The sequence below is a fragment of the Macrosteles quadrilineatus genome, unplaced genomic scaffold (assembly GCF_028750875.1).
Source record: "Macrosteles quadrilineatus isolate MER2022 unplaced genomic scaffold, UCM_ALF_1.0 Scaffold_73__1_contigs__length_606889, whole genome shotgun sequence".
Lineage (NCBI taxonomy): Eukaryota > Metazoa > Arthropoda > Insecta > Hemiptera > Cicadellidae > Macrosteles > Macrosteles quadrilineatus.
This window is the reverse complement of record NW_026542666.1, coordinates 530271-555754: the sequence shown is the minus strand read 5'-3', so window position 1 is coordinate 555754 and position 25484 is coordinate 530271.

The window sequence follows — 25484 nt, the reverse complement described above, 5'->3', positions numbered from 1 at the left end:
ATACATTTGTACAACCTTGTACAAACTTGTACACACTTGTACAAACTTGTACACCCTTGTACACACTTGTACAACCTTGTACACACTTGTACAACCTTGTACACATTTGTACAACCTTGTACACAATTGTACAACCTTGTACAACCATGTACACACTTGTACAACCTTGTACACACTTGTACAACCTTGTACACACTTGTACACCTTTGTACACACTTGTACAACCTTGTACACACTTGTACAACCTTGTAAAAACTTGTACAAGCTTGTACACGATTGTACATCCTTGTACACACTTGTGCACTCTTGTACACACTTGTACAACCTTGTACACACTTGTACAACCTTGTACACACTTGTACAACCTTGTACTCACTTGTACAACCTTGTACAAACTTGTACACACTTGTACAAACTTGTACATTCTTGTACATACTTGTACACCCTTGTAAACACTTGTACAACCTTGTACAAACCTGTACACCCTTGTACACACTTGTACAAGCTTGTACACACTTGTACACCCTTGTATACATTTGTACAACCTTGTACAAACTTGTACACACTTGTACAAACTTGTACACACTTGTACAAACTTGTACACCCTTGTTCACACTTGTACAACCTTGTACACACTTGTACAACCTTGTACACACTTGTACAACCTTACACAATTGTACAACCTTGTACAACGTTGTACACACTTGTACAACCTTGTACACACTTGTACAACCTTGGACACACTTGTACAACCTTGTACACACTTGTACAACCTTGTACACACTTGTACAACCTTGTAAAAACTTGTACAAGCTTGTACACGATTGTACACCCTTGTACACACTTGTGCACCCTTGTACACACTTGTACAACCTTGTACACACTTGTACAACCTTGTACAACCTTGTACAACCTTGTACAACCTTGTACAACCTTGTACAACCTTGTACAACCTTGTACACACTTGTACAAACTTGTACACACTTGTACACCTTTGTACACACTTGTACAACCTTGTACACACTTGTACAACCTTGTACACACTTGTACAACCTTGTACACACTTGTACAACCTTGTACACACTTGTACACACTTGTACAAACTTGTACATTCTTGTACATACTTGTACACCCTTGTAAACACTTGTACAACCTTGTACAAACCTGTACACCCTTGTACACACTTGTACAAGCTTGTACACACTTGTACACCCTTGTACACTTTTGTACACCCTTGTACACATTTGTACAACCTTGTACAAACTTGTACACACTTGTACAAACCTGTACACACTTGTACAAACTTGTGTATACTTGTACAACCTTGTACACACTTGTACAACCTTGTACACACTTGTACAAACTTTTACATCCTTGTACACATTTGTACACCCTTGTACACACTTGTACAACCTTTTACAAACTTGTACACACTTGTACAAACTTGTACATTCTTGTACATACTTGTACACCCTTGTAAACACTTGTACAACCTTGTACAAACCTGTACACCCTTGTACACACTTGTACAAGCTTGTACACACTTGTACACCCTTGTACACTTTTGTACACCCTTGTACACATTTGTACAAGCTTGTACAAACTTGTACACACTTGTACAAACTTGTGTATACTTGTACAAACTTGTGTATACTTGTACAAACTTGTACACACTTGTACAACCTTGTACACACTTGTACAAACTTTAACATCCTTGTACACATTTGTACACCCTTGTACACACTTGTACAACCTTTTACAAACTTGTACACACTTGTACAAACTTGTACATTCTTGTACATACTTGTACACCCTTGCACACACTTGTAAAACCTTGTACAAACCTGTAAACCCTTGTACAAGCTTGTACACACTTGTACAAGCTTGTACACACTTGTACACCCTTGTACAAACTTGTGCACCCTTGTACACTTTTGTACACCCTTGTACACATATGTACAACCTTGTACATACTTGTACACACTTGTACAAACTTGTACAAACTTGTACAACCTTGTACACACTTGTACAACCTTGTACACACTTGTACAACCTTGTACAAACTTGTACAAGCTTGTACACACTTGTACAACCTTGTACACACTTGTAAAACCTTTTACACAATTGTAAAACCTTGTACACACTTGTACATTCTTGTACAAACTTGTACTTACTTGTACAACCTTGTACAAACTTGTACACACTTGTACAAACTTTTACAGCCTTGTACACATTTGTACACCCTTGTACACACTTGTACAACCTTGTACAAACCTGTACACCCTTGTACACACTTGTACAAGCTTGTACACGATTGTACAACCTTGTACACACTTGTGCACCCTTGTACACACTTGTACACCCTTGTACACACTTGTACAACCTTTTACAAACTTGTACACACTTGTACAAATTTGTAAATTCTTTTGTACACCCTTGTAAACACTTGTAAAACCTTGTACAAACCTGTACACACTTTACACCCTTGTACAAACTTGTGCACCCTTGTACACTTTTGTACACCCTTGTACACATTTGTACAAGCTTGTACACACTTGTACACCCTTGTACAAACTTGTGCACCCTTGTACACTTTTGTACACCCTTGTACACACTTGTACAACCTTTTACAAACTTGTACACACTTGTACAAAATTGTACATTCTTGTACATACTTGTACATCCTTGTACACACTTGTACAACCTTGTACAAACCTGTACACCCTTGTACACACTTGTACAAACTTTTACATCCTTGTACACATTTGTACACCCTTGTACACACTTGTACAACCTTTTACAAACTTGTACACACTTGTACAAACTTGTGTACACTTGTACAACCTTGTACACACTTGTAAACCTTGTACACACTTGTACAAGCTTGTACACACTTGTACAACCTTGTACACACTTGTACAACCTTGTACACACTTGTACAACCTTGTACACACTTGTACAACCTTGTACACACTTGTAAAACCTTGTACACACTTGTACAACCTTGTACAAACTTGTACACACTTGTACAAACTTTTACATCCTTGTACACACTTGTACAAACTTGTACACCCTTGTACACACTTGTACAACCTTGTACAACCATGTACACACTTGTACAACCTTGTACACACTTGTACAACCTTGTACACACTTGTACACCTTTGTACACACTTATACAACCTTGTACACACTTGTACAACCTTGTACACACTTGTACAACCTTGTACACACTTGTACAACCTTGGACACACTTGTACAACCTTGTACACACTTGTACAACCTTGTACACACTTGTACAACCTTGTAAAAAATTGTACAAGCTTGTACACGATTGTACACCCTTGTACACACTTGTGCACCCTTGTACACACTTGTACAACCTTGTACACACTTGTACAACCTTGTACAACCTTGTACAACCTTGTACAACCTTGTACAACCTTGTACACACTTGTACAACCTTGTACACACTTGTACACCTTTGTACACACTTGTACAACCTTGTACACACTTGTACAACCTTGTACACACTTGTACAACCTTAAACACACTTGTACAACCTTGTACACACTTGTACACACTTGTACAAACTTGTACATTCTTGTACATACTTGTACACCCTTGTAAACACTTGTACAACCTTGTACAAACCTGTACACCCTTGTACACACTTGTACAAGCTTGTACACACTTGTACACCCTTGTACACTTTTGTACACCCTTGTACACATTTGTACAACCTTGTACAAACTTGTACACAATTGTACAAACCTGTACACACTTGTACAAACTTGTGTATACTTGTACAACCTTGTACACACTTGTACAACCTTGTACACACTTGTACAAACTTTTACATCCTTGTACACATTTGTACACCCTTGTACACACTTGTACAACCTTTTACAAACTTGTACACACTTGTACAAACTTGTACATTCTTGTACATACTTGTACACCCTTGTAAACACTTGTACAACCTTGTACAAACCTGTACACCCTTGTACACACTTGTACAAGCTTGTACACACTTGTACAAGCTTGTACAAACTTGTACACCCTTGTACACTTTTGTACACCCTTGTAAACACTTGTACAACCTTGTACAAACCTGTACACCCTTGTACACACTTGTACAAGCTTGTACACACTTGTACAACCTTGTACACACTTGTACAACCTTGTACAAACTTGTACAAGCTTGTACACACTTGTACAACCTTGTACACACTTGTAAAACCTTTTACACAATTGTAAAACCTTGTACACACTTGTACATTCTTGTACAAACTTGTACTTACTTGTACAACCTTGTACAAACTTGTACACACTTGTACAAACTTTTACAGCCTTGTACACATTTGTACACCCTTGTACACACTTGTACAACCTTGTACAAACCTGTACACCCTTGTACACACTTGTACAAGCTTGTACACGATTGTACAACCTTGTACACATTTGTGCACCCTTGTACACACTTGTACACCCTTGTACACACTTGTACAACCTTTTACAAACTTGTACACACTTGTACAAACTTGTACATTCTTTTGTACACCCTTGTAAACACTTGTAAAACCTTGTACAAACCTGTACACCCTTGTACACTTTGTACAAGCTTGTACACACTTGTACAAGCTTGTACACACTTGTACAAGCTTGTACACACTTGTACACCCTTGTACACTTTTGTACACCCTTGTACACATTTGTACAACCTTGTACAAACTTGTACACACTTGTACAAACTTGTACACACTTGTACAAACTTGTGTATACTTGTACAAACTTGTACACCCTTGTACACACTTGTACAACCTTGTACACACTTGTACACCCTTGTACACTTTTGTACACCCTTGTACACATTTGTACAACCTTGTACAAACTTGTACACACTTGTACAAACTTGTGTATACTTGTACAAACTTGTGTATACTTGTACAAACTTGTACACACTTGTACAACCTTGTACACACTTGTAAAAACTTAAACATCCTTGTACACATTTGTACACCCTTGTACACACTTGTACAACCTTTTACAAACTTGTACACACTTGTACAAACTTGTACATTCTTGTACATACTTGTACACCCTTGTACACACTTGTAAAACCTTGTACAAACCTGTAAGACCTTGTACAAGCTTGTACACACTTGTACAAGCTTGTACACACTTGTACACCCTTGTACAAACTTGTGCACCCTTGTTCACTTTTGTACACCCTTGTACACATTTGTACAACCTTGTACAAACTTGTACACACTTTTACAAACTTGTACACACTTGTACAACCTTGTACACACTTGTACAACCTTGTACACACTTGTACAACCTTGTACAAACTTGTACAAGCTTGTACAAGCTTGTACACACTTGTACAACCTTGTACACACTTGTAAAACCTTTTACACAATTGTAAAACCTTGTACACACTTGTACATTCTTGTACAAACTTGTACTTACTTGTACAACCTTGTACAAACTTGTACACACTTGTACAAACTTTTACAGCCTTGTACACATTTGTACACCCTTGTACACACTTGTACAACCTTGTATAAAACCTGTACACCCTTGTACACACTTGTACAAGCTTGTACACGATTGTACAACCTTGTACACACTTGTGCACCCTTGTACACACTTGTACACCCTTGTACACACTTGTACAACCTTTTACAAACTTGTACACACTTGTACAAACTTGTACATTCTTTTGTACACCCTTGTAAACACTTGTACAACCTTGTACAAACCTGTACACCCTTGTACACACTTGTACAAGCTTGTACACACTTGTAAACCCTTGTACACTTTTGTACACCCTTGTACACATTTGTACAACCTTGTACAAACTTGTACACACTTGTACAAACTTGTACACACTTGTACAAACTTGTACACACTTGTACAAACTTGTACATTCTTGTACATACTTGTACACCCTTGTAAACACTTGTACAACCTTGTACAAACCTGTACACCCTTGTACACACTTGTACAAGCTTGTACACACTTGTACACCCTTGTACACTTTTGTACACCCTTGTACACATTTGTACAAGCTTGTACAAACTTGTACACACTTGTACAAACTTGTGTATACTTGTACAAACTTGTGTATACTTGTACAAACTTGTACACACTTGTACAACCTTGTACACACTTGTACAAACTTTAACATCCTTGTACACATTTGTACACCCTTGTACACACTTGTACAACCTTTTACAAACTTGTACACACTTGTACAAACTTGTACATTCTTGTACATACTTGTACACCCTTGCACACACTTGTAAAACCTTGTACAAACCTGTAAACCCTTGTACAAGCTTGTACACACTTGTACAAGCTTGTACACACTTGTACACCCTTGTACAAACTTGTGCACCCTTGTACACTTTTGTACACCCTTGTACACATATGTACAACCTTGTACATACTTGTACACACTTGTACAAACTTGTACAAACTTGTACAACCTTGTACACACTTGTACAACCTTGTACACACTTGTACAACCTTGTACAAACTTGTACAAGCTTGTACACACTTGTACAACCTTGTACACACTTGTAAAACCTTTTACACAATTGTAAAACCTTGTACACACTTGTACATTCTTGTACAAACTTGTACTTACTTGTACAACCTTGTACAAACTTGTACACACTTGTACAAACTTTTACAGCCTTGTACACATTTGTACACCCTTGTACACACTTGTACAACCTTGTACAAACCTGTACACCCTTGTACACACTTGTACAAGCTTGTACACGATTGTACAACCTTGTACACACTTGTGCACCCTTGTACACACTTGTACACCCTTGTACACACTTGTACAACCTTTTACAAACTTGTACACACTTGTACAAATTTGTACATTCTTTTGTACACCCTTGTAAACACTTGTAAAACCTTGTACAAACCTGTACACACTTTACACCCTTGTACAAACTTGTGCACCCTTGTACACTTTTGTACACCCTTGTACACATTTGTACAAGCTTGTACACACTTGTACACCCTTGTACAAACTTGTGCACCCTTGTACACTTTTGTACACCCTTGTACACACTTGTACAACCTTTTACAAACTTGTACACACTTGTACAAAATTGTACATTCTTGTACATACTTGTACATCCTTGTACACACTTGTACAACCTTGTACAAACCTGTACACCCTTGTACACACTTGTACAAACTTTTACATCCTTGTACACATTTGTACACCCTTGTACACACTTGTACAACCTTTTACAAACTTGTACACACTTGTACAAACTTGTGTACACTTGTACAACCTTGTACACACTTGTAAACCTTGTACACACTTGTACAAGCTTGTACACACTTGTACAACCTTGTACACACTTGTACAACCTTGTACACACTTGTACAACCTTGTACACACTTGTACAACCTTGTACACACTTGTAAAACCTTGTACACACTTGTACAACCTTGTACAAACTTGTACACACTTGTACAAACTTTTACATCCTTGTACACACTTGTACAAACTTGTACACCCTTGTACACACTTGTACAACCTTGTACAACCATGTACACACTTGTACAACCTTGTACACACTTGTACAACCTTGTACACACTTGTACACCTTTGTACACACTTATACAACCTTGTACACACTTGTACAACCTTGTACACACTTGTACAACCTTGTACACACTTGTACAACCTTGGACACACTTGTACAACCTTGTACACACTTGTACAACCTTGTACACACTTGTACAACCTTGTAAAAACTTGTACAAGCTTGTACACGATTGTACACCCTTGTACACACTTGTGCACCCTTGTACACACTTGTACAACCTTGTACACACTTGTACAACCTTGTACAACCTTGTACAACCTTGTACAACCTTGTACAACCTTGTACACACTTGTACAACCTTGTACACACTTGTACACCTTTGTACACACTTGTACAACCTTGTACACACTTGTACAACCTTGTACACACTTGTACAACCTTGTACACACTTGTACAACCTTGTACACACTTGTACACACTTGTACAAACTTGTACATTCTTGTACATACTTGTACACCCTTGTAAACACTTGTACAACCTTGTACAAACCTGTACACCCTTGTACACACTTGTACAAGCTTGTACACACTTGTACACCCTTGTACACTTTTGTACACCCTTGTACACATTTGTACAACCTTGTACAAACTTGTACACAATTGTACAAACCTGTACACACTTGTACAAACTTGTGTATACTTGTACAACCTTGTACACACTTGTACAACCTTGTACACACTTGTACAAACTTTTACATCCTTGTACACATTTGTACACCCTTGTACACACTTGTACAACCTTTTACAAACTTGTACACACTTGTACAAACTTGTACATTCTTGTACATACTTGTACACCCTTGTAAACACTTGTACAACCTTGTACAAACCTGTACACCCTTGTACACACTTGTACAAGCTTGTACACACTTGTACAAGCTTGTACAAACTTGTACACCCTTGTACACTTTTGTACACCCTTGTAAACACTTGTACAACCTTGTACAAACCTGTACACCCTTGTACACGCTTGTACAAGCTTGTACACACTTGTACAACCTTGTACACACTTGTACAACCTTGTACAAACTTGTACAAGCTTGTACACACTTGTACAACCTTGTACACACTTGTAAAACCTTTTACACAATTGTAAAACCTTGTACACACTTGTACATTCTTGTACAAACTTGTACTTACTTGTACAACCTTGTACAAACTTGTACACACTTGTACAAACTTTTACAGCCTTGTACACATTTGTACACCCTTGTACACACTTGTACAACCTTGTACAAACCTGTACACCCTTGTACACACTTGTACAAGCTTGTACACGATTGTACAACCTTGTACACATTTGTGCACCCTTGTACACACTTGTACACCCTTGTACACACTTGTACAACCTTTTACAAACTTGTACACACTTGTACAAACTTGTACATTCTTTTGTACACCCTTGTAAACACTTGTAAAACCTTGTACAAACCTGTACACCCTTGTACACTTTGTACAAGCTTGTACACACTTGTACAAGCTTGTACACACTTGTACAAGCTTGTACACACTTGTACACCCTTGTACACTTTTGTACACCCTTGTACACATTTGTACAACCTTGTACAAACTTGTACACACTTGTACAAACTTGTACACACTTGTACAAACTTGTGTATACTTGTACAAACATGTACACCCTTGTACACACTTGTACAACCTTGTACACACTTGTACACCCTTGTACACTTTTGTACACCCTTGTACACATTTGTACAACCTTGTACAAACTTGTACACACTTGTACAAACTTGTGTATACTTGTACAAACTTGTGTATACTTGTACAAACTTGTACACACTTGTACAACCTTGTACACACTTGTACAAACTTAAACATCCTTGTACACATTTGTACACCCTTGTACACACTTGTACAACCTTTTACAAACTTGTACACACTTGTACAAACTTGTACATTCTTGTACATACTTGTACACCCTTGTACACACTTGTAAAACCTTGTACAAACCTGTAAGACCTTGTACAAGCTTGTACACACTTGTACAAGCTTGTACACACTTGTACACCCTTGTACAAACTTGTGCACCCTTGTTCACTTTTGTACACCCTTGTACACATTTGTACAACCTTGTACAAACTTGTACACACTTTTACAAACTTGTACACACTTGTACAACCTTGTACACACTTGTACAACCTTGTACACACTTGTACAACCTTGTACAAACTTGTACAAGCTTGTACAAGCTTGTACACACTTGTACAACCTTGTACACACTTGTAAAACCTTTTACACAATTGTAAAACCTTGTACACACTTGTACATTCTTGTACAAACTTGTACTTACTTGTACAACCTTGTACAAACTTGTACACACTTGTACAAACTTTTACAGCCTTGTACACATTTGTACACCCTTGTACACACTTGTACAACCTTGTATAAAACCTGTACACCCTTGTACACACTTGTACAAGCTTGTACACGATTGTACAACCTTGTACACACTTGTGCACCCTTGTACACACTTGTACACCCTTGTACACACTTGTACAACCTTTTACAAACTTGTACACACTTGTACAAACTTGTACATTCTTTTGTACACCCTTGTAAACACTTGTACAACCTTGTACAAACCTGTACACCCTTGTACACACTTGTACAAGCTTGTACACACTTGTAAACCCTTGTACACTTTTGTACACCCTTGTACACATTTGTACAACCTTGTACAAACTTGTACACACTTGTACAAACTTGTACACACTTGTACAACCTTGTACACACTTGTACAACCTTGTACACAATTGTACAACCTTGTACAACCATGTACACACTTGTACAACCTTGTACACACTTGTACAACCTTGTACACACTTGTACACCTTTGTACACACTTGTACAACCTTGTACACACTTGTACAACCTTGTAAAAACTTGTACAAGCTTGTACACGATTGTACACCCTTGTACACATTTGTGCACTCTTGTACACACTTGTACAACCTTGTACACACTTGTAAAACCTTGTACACACTTGTACAACCTTGTACACACTTGTTCACACTTGTACAACCTTGTACACACTTGTACAACCTTGTACACACTTGTACAACCTTGTACACACTTGTACAAGCTTGTACACACTTGTACAACCTTGTACACACTTGTACAACCTTTACACAATTGTAAAACCTTGTACACACTTGTACATTCTTGTACAAACTTGTACTTACTTGTACAACCTTGTACAAACTTGTACACACTTGTACAAACTTTTACATCCTTGTACACATTTGTACAAGGTTGTACACACTTGTACAACCTTGTACAAACCTGTACACCCTTGTACAAACTTGTACAAGCTTGTACACGATGTTACACCCTTGTACACACTTGTGCACCCTTGTACACACTTGTACACCCTTGTACACACTTGTACAACCTTTTACAAACTTGTACACACTTGTACAACCTTTTACAAACTTGTACACACTTGTACAAACTTGTACATTCTTGTACATACTTGTACACCCTTGTAAACACTTGTACAACCTTGTACAAACCTGTACACCCTTGTACACACTTGTACAAGCTTGTACACACTTGTACAAGCTTGTACACACTTGTACACCCTTGTACAAACTTGTGCACCCTTGTACACTTTTGTACACCCTTGTATACATTTGTACAACCTTGTACAAACTTGTACACACTTGTACAAACTTGTACACACTTGTACAAACTTGTACACACTTGTACAAACTTGTACACCCTTGTACACACTTGTACAACCTTGTACACACTTGTACAACCTTGTACAAACCTGTACAACCTTGTACACACTTCTACAAGCTTGTACACGATTGTACACCCTTGTACACACTTGTGCACCCTTGTACAAACTTGTACACTCTTGTACACACTTGTACAACCTTTTACAAACTTGTACACACTTGTACAAACTTGTACATTCTTGTACATACTTGTACACCCTTGTAAACACTTGTACAACCTTGTACAAACCTGTACACCCTTGTACACACTTGTACAAGCTTGTACACACTTGTACAAGCTTGTACACACTTGTACACCCTTTTACAAACTTGTGCACCCTTGTACACTTTTGTACACCCTTGTATACATTTGTACAACCTTGTACAAACTTGTACACACTTGTACAAACTTGTACACACTTGTACAAACTTGTACACCCTTGTACACATTTGTACAACCTTGTACACACTTGTACAACCTTGTACACAATTGTACAACCTTGTACAACCTTGTACACACTTGTACAACCTTGTACACACTTGTACAACCTTTTACACACTTGTACACCTTTGTACACACTTGTACAACCTTGTACACACTTGTACAACCTTGTACACACTTGTACAACCTTGTACACACTTGTACAACCTTGTACACACTTGTACACACTTGTACAAACTTGTACATTCTTGTACATACTTGTACACCCTTGTAAACACTTGTACAACCTTGTATAAACCTGTACACCCTTGTACACACTTGTACAAGCTTGTACACACTTGTACAAGCTTGTACACACTTGTTCACCCTTGTATACATTTGTACAACCTTGTACAAACTTGTACACACTTGTACAAACTTGTACACACTTGTACAAACTTGTACACCCTTGTACACACTTGTACAACCTTGTACACACTTGTACAACCTTACACAATTGTACAACCTTGTACAACGTTGTACACACTTGTACAACCTTGTACACACTTGTACAACCTTGTACACACTTGTACAACCTTGTACACACTTGTACACCTTTGTACACACTTGTACAACCTTTGTACACACTTGTACAACCTTGTACACACTTGTACAACCTTGTACACACTTGTACAACCTTGTACACACTTTTTCAACCTTGTACACACTTATACAACCTTGTACACACTTGTACAACCTTGTACACACTTGTACAACCTTGTACACACTTGTAAAACCTTGTACACACTTGTACAACCTTGTAAAAACTTGTACAACCTTGTACACCCTTGTACACCCTTGTACACACTTGTACAACCTTTACACAATTGTAAAACCTTGTACACACTTGTACATTCTTGTACAAACTTGTACTTACTTGTACAACCTTGTACAAACTTGTACACACTTGTACAAACTTTTACATCCTTGTACACATTTGTACAAGGTTGTACACACTTGTACAACCTTGTACAAACCTGTACACCCTTGTACAAACTTGTACAAGCTTGTACACGATGTTACACCCTTGTACACACTTGTGCACCCTTGTACACACTTGTACACCCTTGTACACACTTGTACAACCTTTTACAAACTTGTACACACTTGTACAACCTTTTACAAACTTGTACACACTTGTACAAACTTGTACATTCTTGTACATACTTGTACACCCTTGTAAACACTTGTACAACCTTGTACAAACCTGTACACCCTTGTACACACTTGTACAAGCTTGTACACACTTGTACAAGCTTGTACACACTTGTACACCCTTGTACAAACTTGTGCACCCTTGTACACTTTTGTACACCCTTGTATACATTTGTACAACCTTGTACAAACTTGTACACACTTGTACAAACTTGTACACACTTGTACAAACTTGTACACACTTGTACAAACTTGTACACCCTTGTACACACTTGTACAACCTTGTACACACTTGTACAACCTTGTACAAACCTGTACAACCTTGTACACACTTCTACAAGCTTGTACACGATTGTACACCCTTGTACACACTTGTGCACCCTTGTACAAACTTGTACACTCTTGTACACACTTGTACAACCTTTTACAAACTTGTACACACTTGTACAAACTTGTACATTCTTGTACATACTTGTACACCCTTGTAAACACTTGTACAACCTTGTACAAACCTGTACACCCTTGTACACACTTGTACAAGCTTGTACACACTTGTACAAGCTTGTACACACTTGTACACCCTTTTACAAACTTGTGCACCCTTGTACACTTTTGTACACCCTTGTATACATTTGTACAACCTTGTACAAACTTGTACACACTTGTACAAACTTGTACACACTTGTACAAACTTGTACACCCTTGTACACATTTGTACAACCTTGTACACACTTGTACAACCTTGTACACAATTGTACAACCTTGTACAACCTTGTACACACTTGTACAACCTTGTACACACTTGTACAACCTTTTACACACTTGTACACCTTTGTACACACTTGTACAACCTTGTACACACTTGTACAACCTTGTACACACTTGTACAACCTTGTACACACTTGTACAACCTTGTACACACTTGTACACACTTGTACAAACTTGTACATTCTTGTACATACTTGTACACCCTTGTAAACACTTGTACAACCTTGTATAAACCTGTACACCCTTGTACACACTTGTACAAGCTTGTACACACTTGTACAAGCTTGTACACACTTGTTCACCCTTGTATACATTTGTACAACCTTGTACAAACTTGTACACACTTGTACAAACTTGTACACACTTGTACAAACTTGTACACCCTTGTACACACTTGTACAACCTTGTACACACTTGTACAACCTTACACAATTGTACAACCTTGTACAACGTTGTACACACTTGTACAACCTTGTACACACTTGTACAACCTTGTACACACTTGTACAACCTTGTACACACTTGTACACCTTTGTACACACTTGTACAACCTTTGTACACACTTGTACAACCTTGTACACACTTGTACAACCTTGTACACACTTGTACAACCTTGTACACACTTTTTCAACCTTGTACACACTTATACAACCTTGTACACACTTGTACAACCTTGTACACACTTGTACAACCTTGTACACACTTGTAAAACCTTGTACACACTTGTACAACCTTGTAAAAACTTGTACAACCTTGTACACCCTTGTACACCCTTGTACACACTTGTACAAGCTTGTACACACTTGTACAATCTTGTACACACTTGTACACCCTTGTACACACTTGTACAACCTTTTACAAACTTGTACACAATAATTGTGTAATAATTTTGTACAATTATTGTACAAAATTGTACATTCTTGTAAATACTTGTACATCCTTGTACACACTTGTATAACCTTGTACAAACCTGTACACCCTTGTACACACTTGTACAAGCTTGTACACACTTGTACACCCTTGTACAAACTTGTGCACCCTTGTACACTTTTGTACAACCTTGTACAAACTTAAACACACTTGTACAAACATGTACACACTTGAACAACCTTGTACACACTTGTACAACCTTGTACACACTTGTACAAGCTCGTACACACTTGTACAAACTTGTACACACTTGTACAACCTTGTACACACTTGTACAACCTTGTACACAATTGTAAAACCTTGTACACACTTGTACAACCTTGTACAAACCTGTACACCCTTGTACACACTTGTACAAGCTTGTACACGATTGTACACTCTTGTACACACTTGTGCAACCTTGTACACACTTGTACAACCTTGTACACACTTGTACAACCTTGTACACACTTGTTCAAGCTTGTACACACTTGTACAACCTTGTACACACCTTACACCCTTGTACACACTTGTACAACCTTTTACAAACTTGTACACACTTGTACAAAATTGTACAACCTTGTACAAACCTGTACACCCTTGAACACACTTGTACACCCTTGTACAAACTTGTGCACCCTTGTACACTTTTGTACACCCTTGTACACATTTGTACAACCTTGAACAAACTTGTACACACTTGTACAAACTTGTACACACTTGTACAACCTTGTACACACTTGTACAACCTTGTACACACTTGTACAACCTTGTACTCACTTGTACAACTTTGTACACAATTGTAAAACATTGTACACACTTGTACAACCTTGTACAAACTTGTAGTGTACAAACTTTTACATCCTTGTACACATTTGTACACCCTTGTACACACTTGTACAACCTTGTACAAACCTGTAAACCCTTGTACACACTTGTACAAGCTTGTACACGATTGTACACCATTGTACACACTTGTGCACCCTTGTACACACTTGTACAACCTTGTACACACTTGTACAACCTTGTACACACTTGTACAACCTTGTACACACTTGTACAACCTTGTACACACTTGTACAACCTTGTACACACTTGTACAACCTTGTACACACTTGTACAACCTTGTACACACTTGTACAACCTTGGACACACTTGTACAACCTTGTACACACTTGTACAACCTTGTAAAAACTTGTACAAGCTTGTACACGATTGTACACCCTTGTACACACTTGTGCACCCTTGTACACACTTGTACAACCTTGTACACACTTGTACAACCTTGTACAACCTTGTACAACCTTGTACACACTTGTACAACCTTGTACACACTTGTACAACCTTGTACACACTTGTACACCTTTGTACACACTTGTACAACCTTGTACACACTTGTACACACTTGTACAAACTTGTACATTCTTGTACATACTTGTACACCCTTGTAAACACTTGTACAACCTTGTACAAACCTGTACACCCTTGTACACACTTGTACAAGCTTGTACACACTTGTACAAGCTTGTACACACTTGTACACCCTTGTACACTTTTGTACACCCTTGTACACATTTGTACAACCTTGTACAAACTTGTACACACTTGTACAAACTTGTACACACTTGTACAAACTTGTACACACTTGTACAAACTTGTGTATACTTGTACAACCTTGTACACACTTGTACAACCTTGTACACACTTGTACAAACTTTTACATCCTTGTACACATTTGTACACCCTTGTACACACTTGTACAACCTTTTACAAACTTGTACACACTTGTACACCCTTGTACACTTTTGTACACCCTTGTACACATTTGTACAACCTTGTACAAACTTGTACACACTTGTACAAACTTGTACACACTTGTACAAACTTGTAAAACCTTGTACAAACCTGTAAACCCTTGTACAAGCTTGTACACACTTGTACAAGCTTGTACACACTTGTACAAGCTTGTACACACTTGTACACCCTTGTACAAACTTGTGCACCCTTGTACACTTTTGTACACCCTTGTACACATTTGTACAACCTTGTACAAACTTGTACACACTTGTACAACCTTGTACACACTTGTACAACCTTGTACACACTTGTACAACCTTGTACACACTTGTACAACCTTGTACACACTTGTACAACCTTGTACACACTTGTACAACCTTGTACAAACTTGTACAAGCTTGTACACACTTGTACAACCTTGTACACACTTGTACAACCTTTTACACAATTGTAAAACCTTGTACACACTTGTACATTCTTGTACAAACTTGTACTTACTTGTACAACCTTGTACAAACTTGTACATCCTTGTACACACTTGTACAACCTTGTACAAACCTGTACACCCTTGTACACACTTGTACAAGCTTGTACACACTTGTACACCCTTGTACAAACTTGTGCACCCTTGTACACTTTTGTACACCCTTGTACACATTTGTACAACCTTGTACAAACTTGTACACACTTGTACAAACTTGTACACACTTGTACAACCTTGTACACACTTGTACAACCTTGTACACACTTGTACAACCTTGTACAAACTTGTACAAGCTTGTACAAGCTTGTACACACTTGTACAACCTTGTACACACTTGTAAAACCTTTTACACAATTGTAAAACCTTGTACACACTTGTACATTCTTGTACAAACTTGTACTTACTTGTACAACCTTGTACAAACTTGTACACACTTGTACAAACTTTTACAGCCTTGTACACATTTGTACACCCTTGTACACACTTGTACAACCTTGTACAAACCTGTACACCCTTGTACACACTTGTACAAGCTTGTACACACTTGTACAAGCTTGTACACACTTGTACACCCTTGTACAAACTTGTGCACCCTTGTACACTTTTGTACACCCTTGTATACATTTGTACAACCTTGTACAAACTTGTACACACTTGTACAAACTTGTACACACTTGTACAAACTTGTACACACTTGTACAAACTTGTACACCCTTGTACACACTTGTACAACCTTGTACACACTTGTACAACCTTGTACAAACCTGTACAACCTTGTACACACTTCTACAAGCTTGTACACGATTGTACACCCTTGTACACACTTGTGCACCCTTGTACAAACTTGTACACTCTTGTACACACTTGTACAACCTTTTACAAACTTGTACACACTTGTACAAACTTGTACATTCTTGTACATACTTGTACACCCTTGTAAACACTTGTACAACCTTGTACAAACCTGTACACCCTTGTACACACTTGTACAAGCTTGTACACACTTGTACAAGCTTGTACACACTTGTACACCCTTTTACAAACTTGTGCACCCTTGTACACTTTTGTACACCCTTGTATACATTTGTACAACCTTGTACAAACTTGTACACACTTGTACAAACTTGTACACACTTGTACAAACTTGTACACCCTTGTACACATTTGTACAACCTTGTACACACTTGTACAACCTTGTACACAATTGTACAACCTTGTACAACCTTGTACACACTTGTACAACCTTGTACACACTTGTACAACCTTTTACACACTTGTACACCTTTGTACACACTTGTACAACCTTGTACACACTTGTACAACCTTGTACACACTTGTACAACCTTGTACACACTTGTACAACCTTGTACACACTTGTACACACTTGTACAAACTTGTACATTCTTGTACATACTTGTACACCCTTGTAAACACTTGTACAACCTTGTATAAACCTGTACACCCTTGTACACACTTGTACAAGCTTGTACACACTTGTACAAGCTTGTACACACTTGTTCACCCTTGTATACATTTGTACAACCTTGTACAAACTTGTACACACTTGTACAAACTTGTACACACTTGTACAAACTTGTACACCCTTGTACACACTTGTACAACCTTGTACACACTTGTACAACCTTACACAATTGTACAACCTTGTACAACGTTGTACACACTTGTACAACCTTGTACACACTTGTACAACCTTGTACACACTTGTACAACCTTGTACACACTTGTACACCTTTGTACACACTTGTACAACCTTTGTACACACTTGTACAACCTTGTACACACTTGTACAACCTTGTACACACTTGTACAACCTTGTACACACTTTTTCAACCTTGTACACACTTATACAACCTTGTACACACTTGTACAACCTTGTACACACTTGTACAACCTTGTACACACTTGTAAAACCTTGTACACACTTGTACAACCTTGTAAAAACTTGTACAACCTTGTACACCCTTGTACACCCTTGTACACACTTGTACAACCTTTACACAATTGTAAAACCTTGTACACACTTGTACATTCTTGTACAAACTTGTACTTACTTGTACAACCTTGTACAAACTTGTACACACTTGTACAAACTTTTACATCCTTGTACACATTTGTACAAGGTTGTACACACTTGTACAACCTTGTACAAACCTGTACACCCTTGTACAAACTTGTACAAGCTTGTACACGATGTTACACCCTTGTACACACTTGTGCACCCTTGTACACACTTGTACACCCTTGTACACACTTGTACAACCTTTTACAAACTTGTACACACTTGTACAACCTTTTACAAACTTGTACACACTTGTACACCCTTGTACAAACTTGTGCACCCTTGTACACTTTTGTACACCCTTGTATACATTTGTACAACCTTGTACAAACTTGTACACACTTGTACAAACTTGTACACACTTGTACAAACTTGTACACACTTGTACAAACTTGTACACCCTTGTACACACTTGTACAACCTTGTACACACTTGTACAACCTTGTACAAACCTGTACAACCTTGTACACACTTCTACAAGCTTGTACACGATTGTACACCCTTGTACACACTTGTGCACCCTTGTACAAACTTGTACACTCTTGTACACACTTGTACAACCTTTTACAAACTTGTACACACTTGTACAAACTTGTACATTCTTGTACATACTTGTACACCCTTGTAAACACTTGTACAACCTTGTACAAACCTGTACACCCTTGTACACACTTGTACAAGCTTGTACACACTTGTACAAGCTTGTACACACTTGTACACCCTTTTACAAACTTGTGCACCCTTGTACACTTTTGTACACCCTTGTATACATTTGTACAACCTTGTACAAACTTGTACACACTTGTACAAACTTGTACACACTTGTACAAACTTGTACACCCTTGTACACATTTGTACAACCTTGTACACACTTGTACAACCTTGTACACAATTGTACAACCTTGTACAACCTTGTACACACTTGTACAACCTTGTACACACTTGTACAACCTTTTACACACTTGTACACCTTTGTACACACTTGTACAACCTTGTACACACTTGTACAACCTTGTACACACTTGTACAACCTTGTACACACTTGTACAACCTTGTACACACTTGTACACACTTGTACAAACTTGTACATTCTTGTACATACTTGTACACCCTTGTAAACACTTGTACAACCTTGTATAAACCTGTACACCCTTGTACACACTTGTACAAGCTTGTACACACTTGTACAAGCTTGTACACACTTGTTCACCCTTGTATACATTTGTACAACCTTGTACAAACTTGTACACACTTGTACAAGCTTGTACACACTTGTACAAACTTGTACACCCTTGTACACACTTGTACAACCTTGTACACACTTGTACAACCTTACACAATTGTACAACCTTGTACAACGTTGTACACACTTGTACAACCTTGTACACACTTGTACAACCTTGTACACACTTGTACAACCTTGTACACACTTGTACACCTTTGTACACACTTGTACAACCTTTGTACACACTTGTACAACCTTGTACACACTTGTACAACCTTGTACACACTTGTACAACCTTGTACACACTTTTTCAACCTTGTACACACTTATACAACCTTGTACACACTTGTACAACCTTGTACACACTTGTACAACCTTGTACACACTTGTAAAACCTTGTACACACTTGTACAACCTTGTAAAAACTTGTACAACCTTGTACACCCTTGTACACCCTTGTACACACTTGTACAAGCTTGTACACACTTGTACAATCTTGTACACACTTGTACACCCTTGTACACACTTGTACAACCTTTTACAAACTTGTACACAATAATTGTGTAATAATTTTGTACAATTATTGTACAAAATTGTACATTCTTGTAAATACTTGTACATCCTTGTACACACTTGTATAACCTTGTACAAACCTGTACACCCTTGTACACACTTGTACAAGCTTGTACACACTTGTACACCCTTGTACAAACTTGTGCACCCTTGTACACTTTTGTACAACCTTGTACAAACTTAAACACACTTGTACAAACATGTACACACTTGAACAACCTTGTACACACTTGTACAACCTTGTACACACTTGTACAAGCTCGTACACACTTGTACAAACTTGTACACACTTGTACAACCTTGTACACACTTGTACAACCTTGTACACAATTGTAAAACCTTGTACACACTTGTACAACCTTGTACAAACCTGTACACCCTTGTACACACTTGTACAAGCTTGTACACGATTGTACACTCTTGTACACACTTGTGCAACCTTGTACACACTTGTACAACCTTGTACACACTTGTACAACCTTGTACACACTTGTTCAAGCTTGTACACACTTGTACAACCTTGTACACACCTTACACCCTTGTACACACTTGTACAACCTTTTACAAACTTGTACACACTTGTACAAAATTGTACAACCTTGTACAAACCTGTACACCCTTGAACACACTTGTACACCCTTGTACAAACTTGTGCACCCTTGTACACTTTTGTACACCCTTGTACACATTTGTACAACCTTGAACAAACTTGTACACACTTGTACAAACTTGTACACACTTGTACAACCTTGTACACACTTGTACAACCTTGTACACACTTGTACAACCTTGTACTCACTTGTACAACTTTGTACACAATTGTAAAACATTGTACACACTTGTACAACCTTGTACAAACTTGTAGTGTACAAACTTTTACATCCTTGTACACATTTGTACACCCTTGTACACACTTGTACAACCTTGTACAAACCTGTAAACCCTTGTACACACTTGTACAAGCTTGTACACGATTGTACACCATTGTACACACTTGTGCACCCTTGTACACACTTGTACAACCTTGTACACACTTGTACAACCTTGTACACACTTGTACAACCTTGTACACACTTGTACAACCTTGTACACACTTGTACAACCTTGTACACACTTGTACAACCTTGTACACACTTGTACAACCTTGTACACACTTGTACAACCTTGGACACACTTGTACAACCTTGTACACACTTGTACAACCTTGTAAAAACTTGTACAAGCTTGTACACGATTGTACACCCTTGTACACACTTGTGCACCCTTGTACACACTTGTACAACCTTGTACACACTTGTACAACCTTGTACAACCTTGTACAACCTTGTACACACTTGTACAACCTTGTACACACTTGTACAACCTTGTACACACTTGTACACCTTTGTACACACTTGTACAACCTTGTACACACTTGTACACACTTGTACAAACTTGTACATTCTTGTACATACTTGTACACCCTTGTAAACACTTGTACAACCTTGTACAAACCTGTACACCCTTGTACACACTTGTACAAGCTTGTACACACTTGTACAAGCTTGTACACACTTGTACACCCTTGTACACTTTTGTACACCCTTGTACACATTTGTACAACCTTGTACAAACTTGTACACACTTGTACAAACTTGTACACACTTGTACAAACTTGTGTATACTTGTACAACCTTGTACACACTTGTACAACCTTGTACACACTTGTACAAACTTTTACATCCTTGTACACATTTGTACACCCTTGTACACACTTGTACAACCTTTTACAAACTTGTACACACTTGTACACCCTTGTACACTTTTGTACACCCTTGTACACATTTGTACAACCTTGTACAAACTTGTACACACTTGTACAAACTTGTACACACTTGTACAAACTTGTAAAACCTTGTACAAACCTGTAAACCCTTGTACAAGCTTGTACACACTTGTACAAGCTTGTACACACTTGTACAAGCTTGTACACACTTGTACACCCTTGTACAAACTTGTGCACCCTTGTACACTTTTGTACACCCTTGTACACATTTGTACAACCTTGTACAAACTTGTACACACTTGTACAACCTTGTACACACTTGTACAACCTTGTACACACTTGTACAACCTTGTACACACTTGTACAACCTTGTACACACTTGTACAACCTTGTACACACTTGTACAACCTTGTACAAACTTGTACAAGCTTGTACACACTTGTACAACCTTGTACACACTTGTACAACCTTTTACACAATTGTAAAACCTTGTACACACTTGTACATTCTTGTACAAACTTGTACTTACTTGTACAACCTTGTACAAACTTGTACATCCTTGTACACACTTGTACAACCTTGTACAAACCTGTACACCCTTGTACACACTTGTACAAGCTTGTACACACTTGTACACCCTTGTACAAACTTGTGCACCCTTGTACACTTTTGTACACCCTTGTACACATTTGTACAACCTTGTACAAACTTGTACACACTTGTACAAACTTGTACACACTTGTACAACCTTGTACACACTTGTACAACCTTGTACACACTTGTACAACCTTGTACAAACTTGTACAAGCTTGTACAAGCTTGTACACTCTTGTACAACCTTGTACACACTTGTAAAACCTTTTACACAATTGTAAAACCTTGTACACACTTGTACATTCTTGTACAAACTTGTACTTACTTGTACAACCTTGTACAAACTTGTACACACTTGTACAAACTTTTACAGCCTTGTACACATTTGTACACCCTTGTACACACTTGTACAACCTTGTACAAACCTGTACACCCTTGTACACACTTGTACAAGCTTGTACACGATTGTACAAGCTTGTACACACTTGTAAACCCTTGTACACTTTTTTACACCCTTGTACACATTTGTACAACCTTGTACAAACTTGTACACACTTGTACAAACTTGTACACACTTGTACAAACTTGTGTATACTTGTACAAACTTTACACCCTTGTACACACTTGTACAACCTTGTACACACTTGTACAACCTTGTACACACTTGTACAACCTTGTACACAATTGTACAACCTTGTACAACCATGTACACACTTGTACAACCTTGTACACACTTGTACAACCTTGTACACACTTGTACACCTTTGTACACACTTGTACAACCTTGTACACACTTGTACAACCTTGTAAAAACTTGTACAAGCTTGTACACGATTGTACACCCTTGTACAAATTTGTGCACTCTTGTACACACTTGTACAACCTTGTACACACTTGTACAACCTTGTACACACTTGTACAACCTTGTACACACTTGTACACACTTGTACAACCTTGTACACATTTGTACAACCTTGTACACACTTGTACAAGCTTGTACACACTTGTACACACTTGTACAAGCTTGTACACACTTGTACAACCTTGTACACACTTGTACAACCTTTACACAATTGTAAAACCTTGTACACACTTGTACATTCTTGTACAAACTTGTACTTACTTGTACAACCTTGTACAAACTTGTACACACTTGTACAAACTTTTACATCCTTGTACACATTTGTACAAGGTTGTACACACTTGTACAACCTTGTACAAACCTGTACACCCTTGTACAAACTTGTACAAGCTTGTACACGATTGTACACCCTTGTACACACTTGTGCACCCTTGTACACACTTGTACACCCTTGTACACACTTGTACAACCTTGTACAAACTTGTACACACTTGTACAACCTTTTACAAACTTGTACACACTTGTACAAACTTGTACATTCTTGTACATACTTGTACACCCTTGTAAACACTTGTACAACCTTGTACAAACCTGTACACCCTTGTACACACTTGTACAAGCTTGTACACGATTGTACACTCTTGTAAACACTTGTGCAACCTTGTACACACTTGTACAACCTTGTACACACTTGTACAACCTTGTACACACTTGTTCAAGCTTGTACACACTTGTACAACCTTGTACACACCTTACACCCTTGTACACACTTGTACAACCTTTTACAAACTTGTACACAATTGTACAAAATTGTACAACCTTGTACAAACCTGTACACCCTTGAACACACTTGTACACCCTTGTACAAACTTGTGCACCCTTGTACACTTTTCTACACTCTTGTACACATTTGTACAACCTTGAACAAACTTGTACACACTTGTACAAACTTGTACACACTTGTACAACCTTGTACACACTTGTACAACCTTGTACACACTTGTACAACCTTGTACTCACTTGTACAACTTTGTACACAATTGTAAAACATTGTACACACTTGTACAACCTTGTACAAACTTGTAGTGTACAAACTTTTACATCCTTGTACACATTTGTACACCCTTGTACACACTTGTACAACCTTGTACAAACCTGTAAACCCTTGTACACACTTGTACAAGCTTGTACACGATTGTACACCATTGTACACACTTGTGCACCCTTGTACACACTTGTACAACCTTGTACACACTTGTACAACCTTGTACACACTTGTACAACCTTGTACACACTTGTACAACCTTGTACACACTTGTACAACCTTGTACACACTTGTACAACCTTGTACACACTTGTACAACCTTGTACACACTTGTACAACCTTGTACACACTTGTA